Genomic DNA, 17,852 nt, shown 5'->3' with positions numbered 1-17,852 from the left:
CTCTAAAGAGTTTGGACTCCACCAGTCAACAGTCAGACATATTGTGTACAAATGGAGGAAATTCCATATCATTATTACCCTCCCCAGCAATGGTCGGCCAACAAAGGTCATGCTAAGAGCAAGGTGTCTAATAGTTTGCAAGGTCGCAAAGGAACCCAAGGTAACCTTTAAGCAACTGAAGGCCTTTCTCACATTAGCTAATGTTAATGTATATGAGTCCAACACCATGAGGACACTGAACAACAATGGTGTGCATGGCAGGATTGCAAGAAGAAAGATGCTGCTCACCTGCCAGTCTGCAGTTTGCTAAAGATCACCTATACAAGTCAGAAGACTATTGGAATAATGTTTTGTGGACAGAGGAGTCCAAATTAAAGCTTTATGGTTTAAATGAGAAGCGTTATGTTTTGAGAAAGGAGAACACATGCAGCAAGTCATTCACCCAAAGAATAGTTAAAGAAGTATAGATTTAAAGTTTTGGAATGGCCAAGTCAAAGTTCTGACCTTAACCCATTTGAAATGTTGTAGAAGGACCCAATGGCATCACAAGGCAAGTGCTGGGGGTGAGGCCCACACCCGGGTGTGACACCAAAATGTCGGCTCCTCCTAAGTGACAGGAGCCAGGTGCTGCAGTGTGAAAGTGTCCTACAGCACCCGGCTCCTGTCATAGAAGAGGAGCCGACAGCGCAAGGAGACTGTCTATGTAGGCAGCCCAGTACATCTCCAAAGATGCTGGTCATGCCCCTGGAGTGACGTTTTTGGCATCCCCACAAGGCCACGCCTCTCTATATATGGACATGCCCCTTTCCACATGATGTCGCTATGACCGCGCCCCCTTTTGCCATGAGCGCACCCCTGGTGAGCCAGTAGATTAAGGGTGCACACCAGCTGTAACCACACCCGGTGACACCTCTGGAAGTACCTGAAGCCAGCAGTTCATGGGAGGAAAGCGGGATATTATTCACATTACATAACAGTACCAGTACTGCAGCTTTTTCATGTTACCTCACACAGAGCTCATTTAATAGTGAAATGCGGTCAGGGTAGCAGAGCTTTGCCTAGTACTCTCCAGAGTTTTGAGTATAAAAATTATTACAATAAAACAAAGGAGATACAGAATTTATAAATTACAATATAAATATCATATTTGTTTTATGCACACAGTATCATCTTTGTCATATTGTAATAATTTTTATAGTCTAAACTCACAACCAAATTATGTACAGTATATGGCTACATGTCCCATATACATGCACACGCGGTGAACTTAGGCACGCCGAGCTGTGTATTTTGCAGCCCCATTTAAAGAGACATGAACGCCGTTGCAAACAAGGCACAAATGTACCTAGATGTAGCTACGATGAGTGTGGCTACATGTCTGTGTGTGTAAATCTATCTCTGATACTAGCCAGTGACTGCCCAGACATTGACCTCATTGTCATTTACATTAAGCCAAACATTATGCCGCTACAGTGGATACTGGTTGGCTATACTTAACTTAAGGGGATATGTACTAAGCAGTGATAAGAGCGGAGAAGTGAGCCAATGGAGACGTTGCCCATGGCAACCAATCAGCACTGAAGTAACATCTATAATTTGCATACTATAAAATGATACAGAGCTGCTGATTGGTTGATGGGGCAACTTCTCCACTGACTCACTTCTCCGCTCTTATCACTGCTTAGTAAATGTCCCACTTAATGTACTATACAGCAGGGCCGGACTGCCCATCTGGCACTTTTGGCAAATGCCAGAAGGGAAGATGGGCTGGTGGGCCAGTCCTGTCACACATAGAGCTGGGAAGGCCGAGCGCAGCGCAGCATCCGGCTTTCTGCTCTGTCCGCTCCCCCACCTCCCCTCCCATCTCCATGGAAATGGGGGGGGTGTCGCAAGTCCAAACCCCCCTGACTCGCGGCCATGCCCCCATCTTTAGTGCCTGCACGCCACCGTTCATGGCATGTGCACCCCTGACATGTGCGCGCGTGCTGAAGGCACCTGCCAGGGCCGATTTCAGCCCCCAATATAATGTACTGTACAGTACTTGTGCTTAGTACCCCTCATGTGGTCCCTGAGACCCTGTAGCAGCCAATGTTCACTCCAGAAAAAGTTGCTCCACCACCTTTGGAGTGAGCTGACAGTCCATGACATCCATACGTCATTTCACGATGGGCATTTGTGTATGCCTGCTACATTTCCACATCACTGGACAGTGCTTTGTCCCTCCATCTCGGGAGGATCAGCAGCTCCCCCATTGAAAGCGGTTACTGCCTCAGTGACATTTTCAACAGACTGAGTACACACAGTAGGATGCAGGATGTAGGAAGCAAGCCGCATAACGGCAGGATGTTAGTGGAACAAAGCATGCACCAGTAATACATTTACTATTAAGCATCAGTTACTGTGTACAGTATCTGCAAACTTTCAGTGCTTGTAGCAATACAGATATTCTGTGTATACACCCCATCAATTTGTGACTCATGCTTGCTTTGGTTTGGGGGGAAGAGACCCAGAGAACATACAGTAACAAGCAACAAGAAGCAAAGCCCCTGGAGCTGTGTATCTGCATAGTGCAACTTTTACTGCACGTTCAAAGATGCACAGTCAGTTTTTCCTACGAGCAAACAGACCTTTTTCTGTGTGTAATAAAATGAGATTATATATATCTGTGGTATAATATTGACCACAACAGAATTCGAAATTGTTTTATTAAAAAAGAAAATCTGCCATTTCCAGGAATCAAACCCAGATGTCTGGGTATGCTAAGCAGTCACGCTGTTTTTTTCTTGGTTGGGAAAAAGACACAAGCAGTTCAATGCAAACATCAAAGTACTTTTTGATCTTGGCCAAAAAGTAATCATTTCAAGCAGTGGCCCTGGAGGTTCCTGTTTATTTATAAGACTTGCTACAGTATCACTGTCTCTGCCGCATTTAACTGCCGAAATCTCAAGGACCATGGGCATGGCATGCTGTAAATTGAAGGGTGTCACATGTTCATACTGTAGACAGCCTCCACGCCGCCACACATCCAGTGAGATTTTTGATAAATGACTCATGCTGGCTGTGGTTTGGTGGGGGAGGAACACAGGGGCAGATTTATTAAGCTCGGTGAAGTGATAAAGTGGTAGGTGATAAAGGACCTGCCAATCAGATCCTTGCTGCCATGTCATTGGCTGGGTTTGAAAAATGACAGGAGCTGACTGGCTGGTCCTTTATCACCTTCCACTTTATCACTTCACCGAGCTTAATAAATCTGCCCCACAGAGAGCATGACAAGCAGCAAGAAGCAAGCCCCCTGGGAGTGATGTATCTGTATGGCTGTGTAGTGCGACTTTCACTGTGTGTTGAAAAACGCATAGTAATTTTTTTCCTATGACCAGACAGACCTTTTTCTGTGTTTTATAAAATGAGGTTATGGGGTTAATTCAGGTTGGATCGCAAGTTGCGATCCAACCGGAAATTTTACAATCACTACATGGGCACATGTGCAGTACCCGTCCTGCACATGTGACCCGCACTTTCTGTGGGGGGCTGCGGAAAATGTGATCACCTCTGCCTGTCAATCAGGCAGAGGCGGTTGCGGGACGGGCAAAGCTCCGTTTCCAGGAAGGAGACGGATCATTGCGGGGGTGGTGCAGCATGAACGGGGACGGAGGCGGCCAAACGGGGGGGGGGGGGTGTTGGGGGCATAATCCCGGCGGATGAGTAATGTCACGTGCAGCTACCGCGATCAAGAACATGGCGGTGGGACTCTGCTCTGGCAGGAGCCATCCTTAGTTTCTGCTAACAAGCAGAAATTGTGATGCATTCATAATTTCTGCTTGTTTATCTGGGGGAGGCGCCGGTCAGCATGCTGGGTGGCCTTGCCCAGCAATAGGAAAAGGATTGCAAATTCTGCTAATTAGCAGAATTTGCAATCCTTACTTAATTAGGCCCAATATACACATACATATATATACAGCATATATATATATATATATATATAAAACAAAAGATGAGAATAGGCGCCTCCTAGTGCATTATCTCACATAAAACTGTGACCTCCACCTTAAGTAACACCCTGGTGAATTCAAGGTGTACCTTGTATGGTGGAATTCCAACCACCTAAATGAGTCGCAAAATACCATGTATTTCAGTGTATAATGGGGATATTTTTCATCACGATAATCCTGGTGGTGCTTTTCCCAAGTTTGTATCTCACCCCTCCGTATAGGTGTTGTAAAGAAATGTTCTTCTCCAGCCGCAGGTGTCCTCTAGTGATAGAATGCCCCGGTGGTGTGGTTCTAACCAATGCGGGTATCTTATTCCAGGCGGTACGGCACTCTCCAATCAGTGGTGGTTATTTGGTGTAGATCAGGTGTATATATATATATATATATATATATCTGTAGTATAATATTGATAGTATTTTTTTTATTTTGTTGGACAAAAGATGCAGTCAGCTCAATGCAAAAAGTGCATACTCATTTACAATGTCTACACTGACAAAATGTTGACCTGTTCAATATGATACTATTATGAATGTCGACACATAATTTCGTTTATCTTTAACCCTAATTGCAGCCTAATGCTAAATGCAATCTTTCACTCTAATTACAGTCTAATATTAATACCCCTTTCACACAGAGCTGAGAACTTGAGTTATTGCCGAGGGGAAAGCCTGCGCAACCTGGGTCCAGGCTCAGTGTGAAGTGATTGACCCAGGTATGCATATGGGGCCGACCCAGGGCCCATGAACTGACTCATGAACAGAGTTACTCCTGCGTTTGATATAGGTCAGCTACAGTGTGAAATGCAGACATGGGTCATTGATGATCTGGGTCATGCCAAAAGGGCTGCCAGTTGGCTGGCTCAGGAGCACTTGGAGATGATGAAATCTTCAAGTGTCCTGTGTGAGCAGCAACAATTCAGGTGCGGGCAGTGGTGTGAGAGGGTTAAGTGTATCTGATGCCCCAGATCTGACCTTTGTTCAATATCCTAGGTCAGACACAGGTTGGACCCGGGACTACAGTGTGAAAAGAGTTCAGTACTAACTGCAGCCTATACCTTATCCTAATAGCAGTCTAACCCTAACACTAAATTCAGCCTTACTCTAACACTGACCCTAACCAAAATTACAGTGTAACCCGAGCCCTAAGCCTAACCCTAATTTCACGTGTCAATTTTCATAATGTTGATACCTTGAATTTGTAAACATTTTGTCAAACTACAAAGAGAAAGAAGGACTCCTGTGTTGAAGCTCTCTTAATTATATGAACAAAAAATGAAATATAACATTTACTGGCACAGTATGTATTATAATTAAATATTAACTCTCTTATTAGGCCAGCCAGTAATGGTACATAAAATATACATATTAATAGAAAAATACGTAAAAAAATATACATATATTTGTAACAGTCTTTGTTTCAGTTATTACAATAGCATTGGATATAAAACTATCCTGCAAATCCCCATATTTAATGGATACATTGATAATGCAGAAGAATGTGAGGTTTCTTAAAAACAGAAGAAATCACAATCCAGCAATTTCTGAGTATGGAGACCCTTATATTAATTCTGCATTGTATGATAAATAACCTGTAGAGTGGGTCTCCCCAGGTACTGCGATCCTGGTAAGGCCATCAATGCTCCTATCATGTATTAACCCATAGGCCTGGAATTGTCCTGCATGTACAGTATGCATCAACAGTATTGGAAGGTATAGCCATACTTGCTGTTACACTGGGTGAGGCATTAAGCAGAGCTTGTAGCACAGTGGGGTTGTGATAGCTCACCGGCCATGGCTATCATCTGGTTGTTGGTCATTTTAGGATGATGGAACAGTGGTAAAAGCAGGTTATATGCAGCAGGTCTTTTTGAGCTAAGTTGTCGACGTCTGTTTCCCACTACGTCACTCTGCACAATAACCACATGATGCTGTACAGGCAGTGGCGTAAGTTCGTCCCAGTCGCCCGGAGGCATGATAAATGTTGGTGCCCCCCTACATATACACATACACACACATACCATATGTAGCTATCCGGGACTAAGGGTGAACAGTAGCAGCGTGCTCAGGTACCTTTCCCAGTAGTAATATAGATACACATACAAAGTGGATGCACACCAAGTCAGTTATTACAATAAAACAGACACCAGCATACCATTATAGTACACCTACAGTGCTCCCTCACCCGCCAGCAGGTCTCGATGGAGATGCTTTGGCGCAGTGGTGTGCCGATATAATTAGTGTTCACTGTAGGATTTTTTTTACGGCAGGGTGCTGATCACGGGGAGGGATGGGCAAACTTAGGTACATACTATAATGCTTGGTGCTCCCATACCTATGGGCCAAAACATGGACTGTCCGCGCCGAAGGCGCGCTCCAAAAATCTAGCGGCGTTGTTTCATAATAGTGGCAATTCACATTACACCACACGGTAGTGCACCTAATACACATTGCACCAGATAGAACCTCCTATACACTGCGACAGATAGAGCACGTTATACACATTGCGCCAGGTAGAGAGCACTGAGGCACACTGCACCAGGTAGAGAGCACTGAGGCACACTGCACCAGGTAGAGAGCACTGAGGCACACTGCACCAGGTAGAGAGCACTGAGGCACACTGCACCAGGTAGAGAGCACTGAGGCACACTGCACCAGGTAGAGAGCACTGAGGCACACTGCACCAGGTAGAGAGCACTGAGGCACACTGCACCAGGTAGAGAGCACTGAGACACACTGCACCAGGTAGAGAGCACTGAGGCACACTGCACCAGGTAGAGAGCACTGAGGCACACTGCACCAGGTAGAGAGCACTGAGATTGAAGTTTACAGCTGCAAAATACTTACAAGGTTAATTTAGCCCAGGGGGACTCTCATGTGCTTACCGGGTCCGGCGGCGTGGCGGGGTACGGCAGGCAGAAAACGGCGGGTTGGTAGGGCGCACAAAAACGGGCAGGGTGGGATTCATCTGTCTAAAAAAAGGTGCAGACACCTAGCGTGAACACTAGATATATATATAAAAAAAACACAAACGCCTCATTCACTTAAACACACACACACACACGTCTCTTTCACTTACACACACAAGTCTCTCTTACATACACATGCCTCCCACTTACACACACATACATGCCTCTCACTTACATACACATGTCTCTCACTTACACACACACACACATCACTCACACACATGCCTTTTACTTGAATGCACAACTTTCATTAAAAACACACACACACACCTCACTTAAAAACAAGCACACACAAAACACAGTGCTTCCCCCCAAATACACCTCTCCCCTACCCCCCACACAGTGTCTACCTTTGGCTTTCATCATCAGGCTAACGGAGCAGAGAGCTTCCCTCGGCTGGCTAGAAGAGGAGCTGTGCTCTGGAGCTCCCCCTAGCTGCAGCCAGTGCCATCTCTCCCTACAGGAGGCAGCTTCCGTGTCAGTGACTGCTCCTCCGTCCACAATAGCAGCGCAGTTCTCAGGCTGCGGGAGACAGTGGAGGAGATGCGCCCCCTTGTGGTCAGGAGCCCGGCGGCAGCCGACTCCACTGCCTCCCACAGTTCCGCCCCTGTGTACAGGCACAATAGTAACTCTGGTAGCCATCATGGTTAACGAAGGAGGCATCTCCAGAGGAGCCATATTGGAGTATGCTCAGTAGCGGTCTCTCATTCTAACACCAAGGCAGACAGGGAAGTTTGCATACAAAGAGAGAGACAGTGGAGGTTGTTATAAGTGGAGTGTAGTACTGCACAGTTTCCAACAAAATGGATCCTCTAGGGAAAATTCATTCTGTAAACAAAATCTCCAGTGATAGTGTATCTGCTTATATGGGGTGCAATCTTGTTCAGACTGTGGGGGTCATTCCGAGCTGATCGCTCGCTAGCAACTTTTTTGCAGAGCTGCGATCAGATAGTCGCCGCCTATGGGGGAGTGTATTTTAGCTTTGTGAGTGTGCAAACGCTTTTGCAGCTGACGGCACAAAAAAGTTTGTTGCAGTTTCTGAGTAGCTCTGGACTTACTGAGCCGCTGCGATCACTTCAGTCTTTTTGGTCCCGGAATTGACGTAAGACACCCGCCCTGCAAACGCTTGGACATGCCTGCATTTTTCCAAACACTCCCAGAAAATGGTCAGTTGACACCCACATACGCCCTCTTCCTGTCAATCACCTTGCGATCGGCTGTGCGATTGGATTCTTCGTTAAATACATCACACAGCACCGATCCTTTTTATACCCGTACGATGTGCCTGCGCAATGCGGTGCAAATACATACGCAGTTTTGCTGAGATTTAACCTGATCGCAGCGCTGCAAAAAGTTGCTAGCGAACTATCAACTCGGAATGACCCCCTGTGTTCGAGCAACATGGTGGAGGACGGACAATCCTCTCATTACCTCCTGACCATGACCGCTGTTCCAGAATCCATCACTGCTACCTTGTACTAAGAAGATGGTCACTGGCTGGTGAACTGCCTGCACCTCTGCTCCTCTACCGGTTTTGCTCTACCTGTCAACCAAGTGGTGTAACAATGAGCACTGCTGTGCAATCATTAGAGCCAATAAACCACAAAGCCTGGTTAAGTCATTGGACTGGGCATTGCCTACATTACAGTATAATCGCTGGTGAGTACAGTATTCTGTTTATCTACAAAACTGCACACACGTTCCCAACAGAAGTACAGTATGTAAAAAAGCCCCTAAAAATGGTGCAGCCATTTCCCCACCTGCAATTTCCCCCAGTGCCTGTCAATACTTTGTTTCTTAAAGAAGAGCTTGGTGGGGCAACTCAAATGCCAATATCAGGCTTTCTATGGTCCTGGTTAGGTCCCAGGATTAAAGGATACAGAATAAAAAAATAAAAATAAAAAACTCTTCCCAATTTAACACACATATTTAACACACTATTCTGATGTTCAAGTAGTATAGAAAATATTTGGTACTGCACAAGTGCAAAAAAGAAACCCCATAAAACACCTAGGGAGCTTGCATTACCTTAGGTGTACACACCAAGCTGGTAGTGCATATGGTATCAGAAATCTAGAGGCAAGCGATGTGCATTCCTGTGCGATGACTGAAAGGTGACTTTAAAGTGAATGTAAAAAAATTTGTATCATGGGCAGAGTTTCTGGATTGCCAGTGAAAGCCATGGCATTCTTAGATATGCAGAAGCTTCCACAGAGGCATGCACAGATACTAAAAGTGGGCATCTCAGGGTTTGCACATTCAGGTGCATGCTTGTACACCTGGGGTAGGCTGATACTAGCATTTGCATATTATCGCACCCACAACTCCTGCAACAAATGTTGGACGTAGAGTGGAAGTAGCAGAGGTCACCACTAATCAGTTCCTTAGCGACATTTGCAGAATTATTCATCAAAATATGAGATTAAATGGAATTGTTTTGGGGTATATACAGTATACTCTACCTATTTACCCATTAAATAGCATAATACAGAGCAGTAGAAATGTTCTATATGATTGTTTTTGGGATTGTGGTCCTAAGTGGGAATGTCTATACTGATAAGATACAGGAACTGATCTTAATATATTTTTTGTTTGATTTTAGTCATGTGTTCTGTTTGATTTACCAAACATAGGCCCTCATTCCGAGTTGATCGCACGTAGCAACTTTTTGCTGCTTGTGCGATCAACTTGACGCCGCCTATGGGGGAGTGTATTTTAGCATAGCAGGGCTGCGATCGCTTGTGCAGCCCTGCTATGCTAAAAAAGTTTCCTGCAAAACAAGACCAGGTTCAGACTTAATTACCCTGTGCGACAGATCCAGCGACGAAGGTCCCGGGATTGACGTCAGATATCCACCCTCCAAATGCCTAGACATGCCTGAAATCGGATCTCTACGCCCGGAAAACGGTGAGTATCTGCTCTGGAACGCCTCCCCGCTATCAATCTTCTTGCGATAGCGCTAGCGATCACTTTCTTCTCTCTTCTGGTCATTGCGCAATGATGCGTGTGCTCATTGCGGGCGCCGTGCATGCACAGTTCTGACCCGTTTGCACTGCAGCGAAGAACCGCTGCGTGCGAATGGGTCGGAATGACCCCCATTAAGAGGTAAATTTACTAAGCTCTGTGTTTGTCCGAATTTGCCAAGGCGGAGTGTTTGGTCAATTTTTCAATCATGGAAATTGACCAAAGACAAGACACAGGAGTGTTGGCTCAAATAAAAGTTCAAAATGCAGGTGTAATCACAAATACGATCAAATACACCATCGGCCAAACTCTGAAGTATTTTTCATAGAATAAAACAAGAACATAGAAATTTACCAAGATTCATGTTTGCAAAATCACCTAAGATAATTTCATTACTTACAATATAAAATTTCTCATTTAACCAAAAAGAAACAAAAAAAAAACATTAAGCATAAATAATGTACTTACTATTAAAAAACAATAATGAAAAAAATGGTGTATGTGCATTTTTTGCAAACACGGACCAGACACAAAACCAGCCATTTACAGGAGTGTTTGGTAATTCTTGCCTGAAAACCACCTGTAAAATATGATTGTATACCTCATCAGAAAAAACAAGTCCTAATTAAGGCCCTCATTCCGAGTTGTTCGCTCGCTAGCTGCTTTTAGCAGCATTGCACACGCTAAGCCGCCGCTCTCTGGGAGTGTATCTTAGCTTAGCAGAATTGCAAACGAAAGATTAGCAGAATTGCGAATAGAAATTTACTTAGCAGTTTCTGAGTAGCTCGAGACTTACTCCTACACTGCGATCAGTTCAGTCAGTTTCGTTCCTGGTTTGACGTCACAAACACACCCAGCGTTCGCCCAGACACTCCCCCGTTTCTCCAGCCACTCCCGCGTTTTTCCAGAGACGCCAGCATTTTTCCGCACACTCCCAGAAAACGGCCAGTTTCCGCCCAGAAACACCCACTTCCTGTCAATCACACTACGATCACCAGAACGATGAAAAATCTTCGTTAGGCCGTGAGTAAAATACCAAACTTTTGTGCTAATTTACTTGGCGCAGGCGCACTGCGAACATTGCGCATGCGCAGTTTGCGACTAATCGCTCCGTAGCGAAAAAAAATAACGAGCGAACAACTCGGAATGACCCCCTAAGATCTGAACGCAGCAGCAAATTTGTTAGCAAATGGGCAAAACCATGTGCACGGCGGGGGGGGGGGGCAGATATAACATGTGCAGAGAGAGTTAGATTTAGGTGGGATGTGTTCACACTGAAATCTTAATTTCAGTGTAAAAATAGAGCAGCCAGTATTTACCCTGCACAGAAACAATATAACCCAATATAACCCACCCAGATCTAACTCTCTTTGCACCTGCCCCCCCCTGCAGTGCACATGGTTTTGCCCATTTACTAACAAATTTGCTGCTGCGATCAGATCTGAATTAGGCGCTCAATCCCCCAAAACAGGGGAGCATAGTAAATTTCTGTATTTCATTTAGTTAAAATGCTCCCATGTTTGATCGATCGCACCCGTGCTTAATCTTGGACAAACACGGGTGAGATACGATTCTTGGTAAATTTACCCCTGAGGCTTTCTTTATTTTCTAATATGACAGTGGATATGTCACAAATGTGATGTTATCCTCATCAGTCATATAGTACCCATCACCAGGGTGATTAATAGACCACATATGAATTTTATTAGTTCTTTATTGCACAAAAATAAATAAGTCTCACATATTCTTTGCTTAGTGACATAAAAGCCAGTATCCACTTTGCGTTAGTAATTTACCAAAGCTAGTGGATTCATCCGGGACTAATTGGATGCGCACCACTTATCGATGCTTATACTTTGGTTGCCTCAGGCACCAGAAGCCTAATCCGCGACAGACAGCCGTCGGAGTTGCTATAACACATGGGATCCTGAACTTATCTCGGATCCCATGTGTTATCGCAAGATCGCTCGTCCTTTTTCAGCTAATAAAAATGTCCTATAATTGGATGGAGCTATAATGACCATCGGGCTATTTTTATCAGCCAAAAAAGGATTGCACATAATTGGGGGTGGCACTTGATATGCCGGTTGTCAGGATCCCGGCGCTCAGCATACCGACACCGGAATCCCGACAGCCGGCATACCAACAACTATTTTCCCTCTTGGGGTGTCCACACGCGTAGCGCGCCACCATGCCCGCAGCGTGGCGAGCGCAACGAGCCTGCAAGGAGCTCTATTGCACTTGCTCCGCTGCCGGTATACCGGTGGTCAGGATCCCAGCGCCATTATGCTGAGCGCCGGGATCCCAAGCGCCGGCATACTGTAGTAGACCCCATAATTGGATACCCGCATTAGTGTTATATGTGTATTAATAGATAGAACTTCAGGGGTAAAGTATTAACGATCATATTCTAATGTCTCTTTCTAAGTTTTTGTCGGTAACATAAGCATGGAGTTAAATTGCTCTTTGGAAACTTAGAGTTTATGTTCTGTATGAAGAACTGCTGCTTAGACTTTTTTTATTATTGTTTTCTATCTATTACCTTAGATTTTACATTTCCCAGTAACTAGAAAGTGATGGGAGCAATATAATACTCATCCCTAGTAAAAGAGAGGATTTATTATGATTGGGAGGTGTAACGGCTTTGTTGCGGTAAGATAATGGTGCTCGATCCATCATCCATCGTACAAGAAAGTGAACACAGCGCAAAACATAAAGAAAATGATAAACTCTATGAATGGTTTGCATAGAACAATGTCAGATTCACTCAAATAGTTGTGATTACGAGAAACAACAGAATAATATATCACTGTGTAAAGTCAAGTTTTATTTAAAAAATATGCATAAACCCTTTCTTTTATACATGTTGAAATAATTGTTAAAAAAGAATCCTTTATATCTTGCTAATAAATGTTGGAATTTTCTCATTCAACTGCATTTTATATCCAATAGAACACAACACAGGTATTGCTGTAATAAATATGGCCTTAAACTAAAGCGAAGTGAAAATTTCTAAAGCACACATAATATAGGTCTATATAGAAATCTGTGCCTTAGTTTAAAATAATTAATAAACACTAAAAAAAAATAAAAAATAAACTTACAAATGTTAATTTTTAGAGATTTAGAAATTCACAGAGAATTTGCCTAAATAAAAAAATATCAAATTTTAGGATTTTCCCCCTACTTTTAGAACAAAATGTGCCTGTGGGCAGGGGTGTAGCGAGGGTGGCTCTGGTGGAGCGCCAACTCCGGGCACCAAAAATGTTAGAGGGCGCACTGCCGCCCGCCACGCCCTCCCTTCCCTTTTTAATTGACCTAAGACACTGTATTTCAAGTAAGTAAATACAGCTACTTCCATAGTGGCTCTACCATGGACTCTTCTGTGTGATATAATGTGAATAACAGACAATACTGTGCAAAGTAATATGAATTGGTACTATTCTGTGGCCACGCACCTTCCTAAATAAACCTTAATTTATTTATTATTACCAGTTATTTATATAGTGCACACATATTCTACAGCACTTTACAGAGAATATTTTTCTCGTCCATACTGCCATACCCCTATATTGTTGGGGGGCACTCAAAGGAAATTTTTCCCTGAGCTCCAGAAGGTCTAAAACTGTCCCTGTCACCAATTTAAGATTTTTAAATATTGTTTTTTTTTTTCAGATGTAACATGCCACAACATGTTGGCTAAGCCCCCAATTCAGTACAGTGGAGGGGGCGCCAAAAAATTATCTTGCTCCGGGCACCATGGGCCCTAGCTACACCTCTGCTTGTGGGGGCTGCTATTGTGATCAGGAATGGGGGAACCACGGCAAATATCGGAGATCAGAGATATCTGCTGAGAAATCCTCATAATACATCCAAGGGATGCTCACATTTTGAATGTACCCAAACCTTTACTTTCTACGGATTTATGTGATAAATATGCTACTGTTCATGCAGTATTGCTTAAAGCTAATAAATGTGAGTACTCAATATTTGGAGTCAGAGTCACGGTCCTAAGTAATAAATACTTTCAGATACAGTATATCAATTGGGACTGTAGTCAAAGTCTGTTTTAGACTTGAGGTATCACGTGACTGCTTTATTATGAAAAAGAGTCTTGACTTAATAAGAGATGTTGTATTACAGGAAGAAGGGGGAAGGGGTAAAGACCTAAGCACTGGTAAAGGACCCCTATTTTAAATGAACAGAGATACAGTGGATTTACTCCGTGGTTCACACATATCAGTTAAATGCATCAAATCTGACCATGAAGGCACTCCCATGAGAGTAATAGAGTATATACTGTAGGTACAAAGAAAGACAAAAAAGATACTTTCTTGCTTGGGGCACTAATTCACCACAAGTAGAGGTATAGTACAAATTAAAACATCACTTAACATCACAAAAAGTAGGGAATCCAAATTATATACTGTACAGAATATATCTTCCAAGTAACCCAAGTCACTTTATAAAATACAATCTTTGTATCCAAGGATTGAAGCAGAGAAGGGAGAAGACTTAGTTATGTTCAAAAACTTCCAAGTTCCATCAGAGTCTTGGGTCCAAATGTTATATAGCCTGTGAATTTGCGGTTGCCATCACACTTTCAGTGAGATAGTCACAAGATTTAAAGAGGCAATTAATTTAAAAGCAAAATCAACCTGTTTTGCCTATAAGCTAACTGCCACTTTAAATCTAATGACAACAGTATCTTACTGGAATCATGCTAGCTTGTGGAAATCGCAAGCTATTGCATTTGGCCCTTGGTGTCCTTTTAAACCACTTTCTGACTATTTATAATTAGGTGTAATAATAATGTTAGTAATCTTTTAGTTTATATATTTATATTCACGTTTGGCTTGGTATTCTTTTGATTTCAGGATAATTCTTGAATATGATGTGCAGTAAATTTGAGAAAATGTTTTCCAAAAATATATTAATAATGATTTCGGCATTTTTGCATTAAGATAAATCTCCTGTAAATTATATAAACCATAATATGGTTCTTCTAACCCATTTAGCAATGTGTTGTAGATTTGGCAATTTTACAATAATCAGAAGTTAAAACAAACACATACATATAAAACCAATATACAGAGGAAGATGTTATACAGTAATGTAACTTGATTTCCGGTGATGGAACACAGGATCCAGCAAATCCATGGAACAAAATCAGGTCACAGCAGTAGAAAAGACAGAACACTTCCACCGTCAAAACATTTTGATTCTATTGAATCTATGGAATCTTTGACTTGACATTATTACTATTCCACTATCTATTTCTAGGTTCCTGAGTGTGAGTGTACTTACATAAGTTCAGTGGCAGCATAACTACTGTTAGTGCAGGGGGTGCAGCCGCTATAGGGCCCGGGCTTCTTTGAGGGCCCACTGCCCTGCATTGAGAAACTCCCCCATTCCCCTGAGGCTGCAGCTGCATGGAGGATGCAGCTGGGTGGGGGGGGGGGGGGTAAGCTGCTGCTTGGCCAGCTCAGACTGCCGTGATTTGTGGGTATTTAGGGTGAAGGACCTAATGCCGGGAAGTGCCCGCCCCCATCAAGACCTCTGCTGGAGTCAGGTAGTGCTTGCTCCCATTCTCTTTCTCCCCCTTCACTCTCCCTGACATTCTCTCACACTTCTCTCTACACGCTCTCTCCCTGACACTGTTTCACTCTCTCCCTGATGACACTGTCTCTCTCCCTGACTCTCATCCTGACACACTCCCTCTCTCTTTTCTCCCTGACACTGTCTCTTTTTCTCTCCCTGACACTGTCTCTCTCTCCATCTGACATGGTCTCTCTCCCTCTGTCTCCATGACAGTCTCTCCATGTCTCTCTCCCCCTCTCTCTCCCCCGATGCTGTATCTCTCTCACTCTCTCCCTGACAGTATCTCTCCCTCTCTGACACTCTACCTCTCCCTGACACTGTCTCTCTTTCTCTCACTGACAACATCTCTCTCCCTGATACTAGCTCTCTCACCCTCACTCTCTTACTGACACACACCCTCTCCTCTCTCCCTGACACTCTCTCTCTCACTCTCTCTGACACTGTCTCTGTCCCTGACAGTCTCTCCTTAGCTCTCTCCCTGACATTGTCTCTCTCTCCATCTCTCTCCATGACACACTCTCCCTGACATTGTCTCTCTCTATTTCCCTGACACCATCTCTCTCTTCCTGACTCTCTCTTGATACTCTCTCTCTCCCTAACACTTTCTCTCTCCCTGACACCCTCTCTATCTTGTCTTATCTCTCTCCCTCTCTGTCTCTCCCTCATTCTCCCCCTGACACTAGCTCTCACTCCCTCTTGCTCCCCTCCCTCTCTTGCTCCTCCCCTTTATCTCTGCCACTCTCTCTCCAACTCTCTCCCTCTCACTGACACTGTCTCTCTCTCCCCAGTCACCATCTCTCCTCCTTCTCTCCCTGACTCTCTCTCTCCCCGATAATGTCTATCTATCTCTCCCTGTTTCTTTCTCCTTGACACCCTCTCTCTCATTCTCTCTCTCCCTCTGCCTATCCCTCTTTCTCTCCCTAACACTCTCTATTATCCTCTCTTGCTCTCCTCTTTCTCTCTACCTCCCTGACACTTTCTGCCTCTTTCTAACTACTTCTTGCTCCCTTTCATGTCTTGCTCCTCCCCCTTCTTTCTCTCTCTGACACCATCTCTCTCTCTCTGATCCCCTCTCTTTCTCTCTCTCTTCTTGCTCCTATCTCTCCCTCTGACACTCTTTTTGACTCTCACTCCCCCACTCTCGCTCTCCTGCTCCCCTAAGGGGCATTATAATGACAATGGCGGGGAAAGGGAGTGCTTTCTAGATTTTGCTATGGGACATAGAGTCCTTAACAGTTGTGGTTCTCCCAATCAATTCTGATGGTGGATCATTTCTTCCAGAGACTACGGGGTAAATTTACTAAAGCTTCTAAAAATGAAAAGTGATCATGTTGCCAATAGCAACCTATCAGATTATGTCTGTCATTTCTCTATTTCATTCTAGAAAATGATATACAGAATGTGGGTGGTTGCTATGGGCAATATCACCACTTTTCATTTGTAGAAGCTTTAGTAAATTTAATCCTACTTTTCCACATTTATGTATGGGGCTATTCACTTTTTTTTGTGAAGTTGTTTGGACGTACAGATGGAGCCCTCTTCATCTTTGCCTTTAATACGATTAACTGAGCCTGCGAAATCGGACTTAATCCCCTGCTGTATTGTTCTCTCTGTATTGTATTGCAGCTGAGAACAATAGATGAAACGCTTATGATAATAAACCATGGTGCATCTAGGCGCAGCAGAGAAGCCAAGATGAGCATGGCTCCATCTGTAGGACACATGAATTTATGAAAGTGGTACATCCTGGTGAAAACATGACCCCATAACAGGGATTTTACATTGATTTGTCATCCACGTATGGTATTGTATAAAATCATTAGCATCTTTTTGTTGTGCTACTTTACCCTCATTAAACGGGAGGATGCAGCGCTCAACCTTGGAATTTGGGTGGTGGTAAAGTACAAGGAATATGATGATACAGAATATAGGTATATATCTTTACTATGCCCACACAATGGGTCCTATGTAGGACCCATTGTGTGGGCATAGTAAAGAGATATACCTATATTCTCTATCATCATATTCCTTGTACTTTACCACGACACAAATTCCAAGGTTGAGCGCTGCATCCTCCCGGTTTTTGTATATTTAACCAGGCTGGTCATCCTGTTTGCAGCAGCTTGCCGAACCACCAATACCTAGTGCGCTGGCACAAGCTATACATTACTTTACCCTCATTATTTTGTGTATTTCATTTGAGGTGGCATTTCAGAGGTAACATGTTTAAGTGCTGCTGTTTTTACGCCTCCTTTAGAAAACTTCTATCGTTTTTTACATGTACAGTATGTGTCTGCAAACTATACAAATTTATTGAAAATAATCTCAACAAA

This window comes from Pseudophryne corroboree, chromosome 12 (assembly GCF_028390025.1).
Source record: "Pseudophryne corroboree isolate aPseCor3 chromosome 12, aPseCor3.hap2, whole genome shotgun sequence".
Classification (NCBI taxonomy): Eukaryota; Metazoa; Chordata; class Amphibia; order Anura; family Myobatrachidae; genus Pseudophryne; species Pseudophryne corroboree.
The sequence above is the reverse complement of the archived record's forward strand: the minus strand, read 5'-3'. Positions refer to the sequence as shown.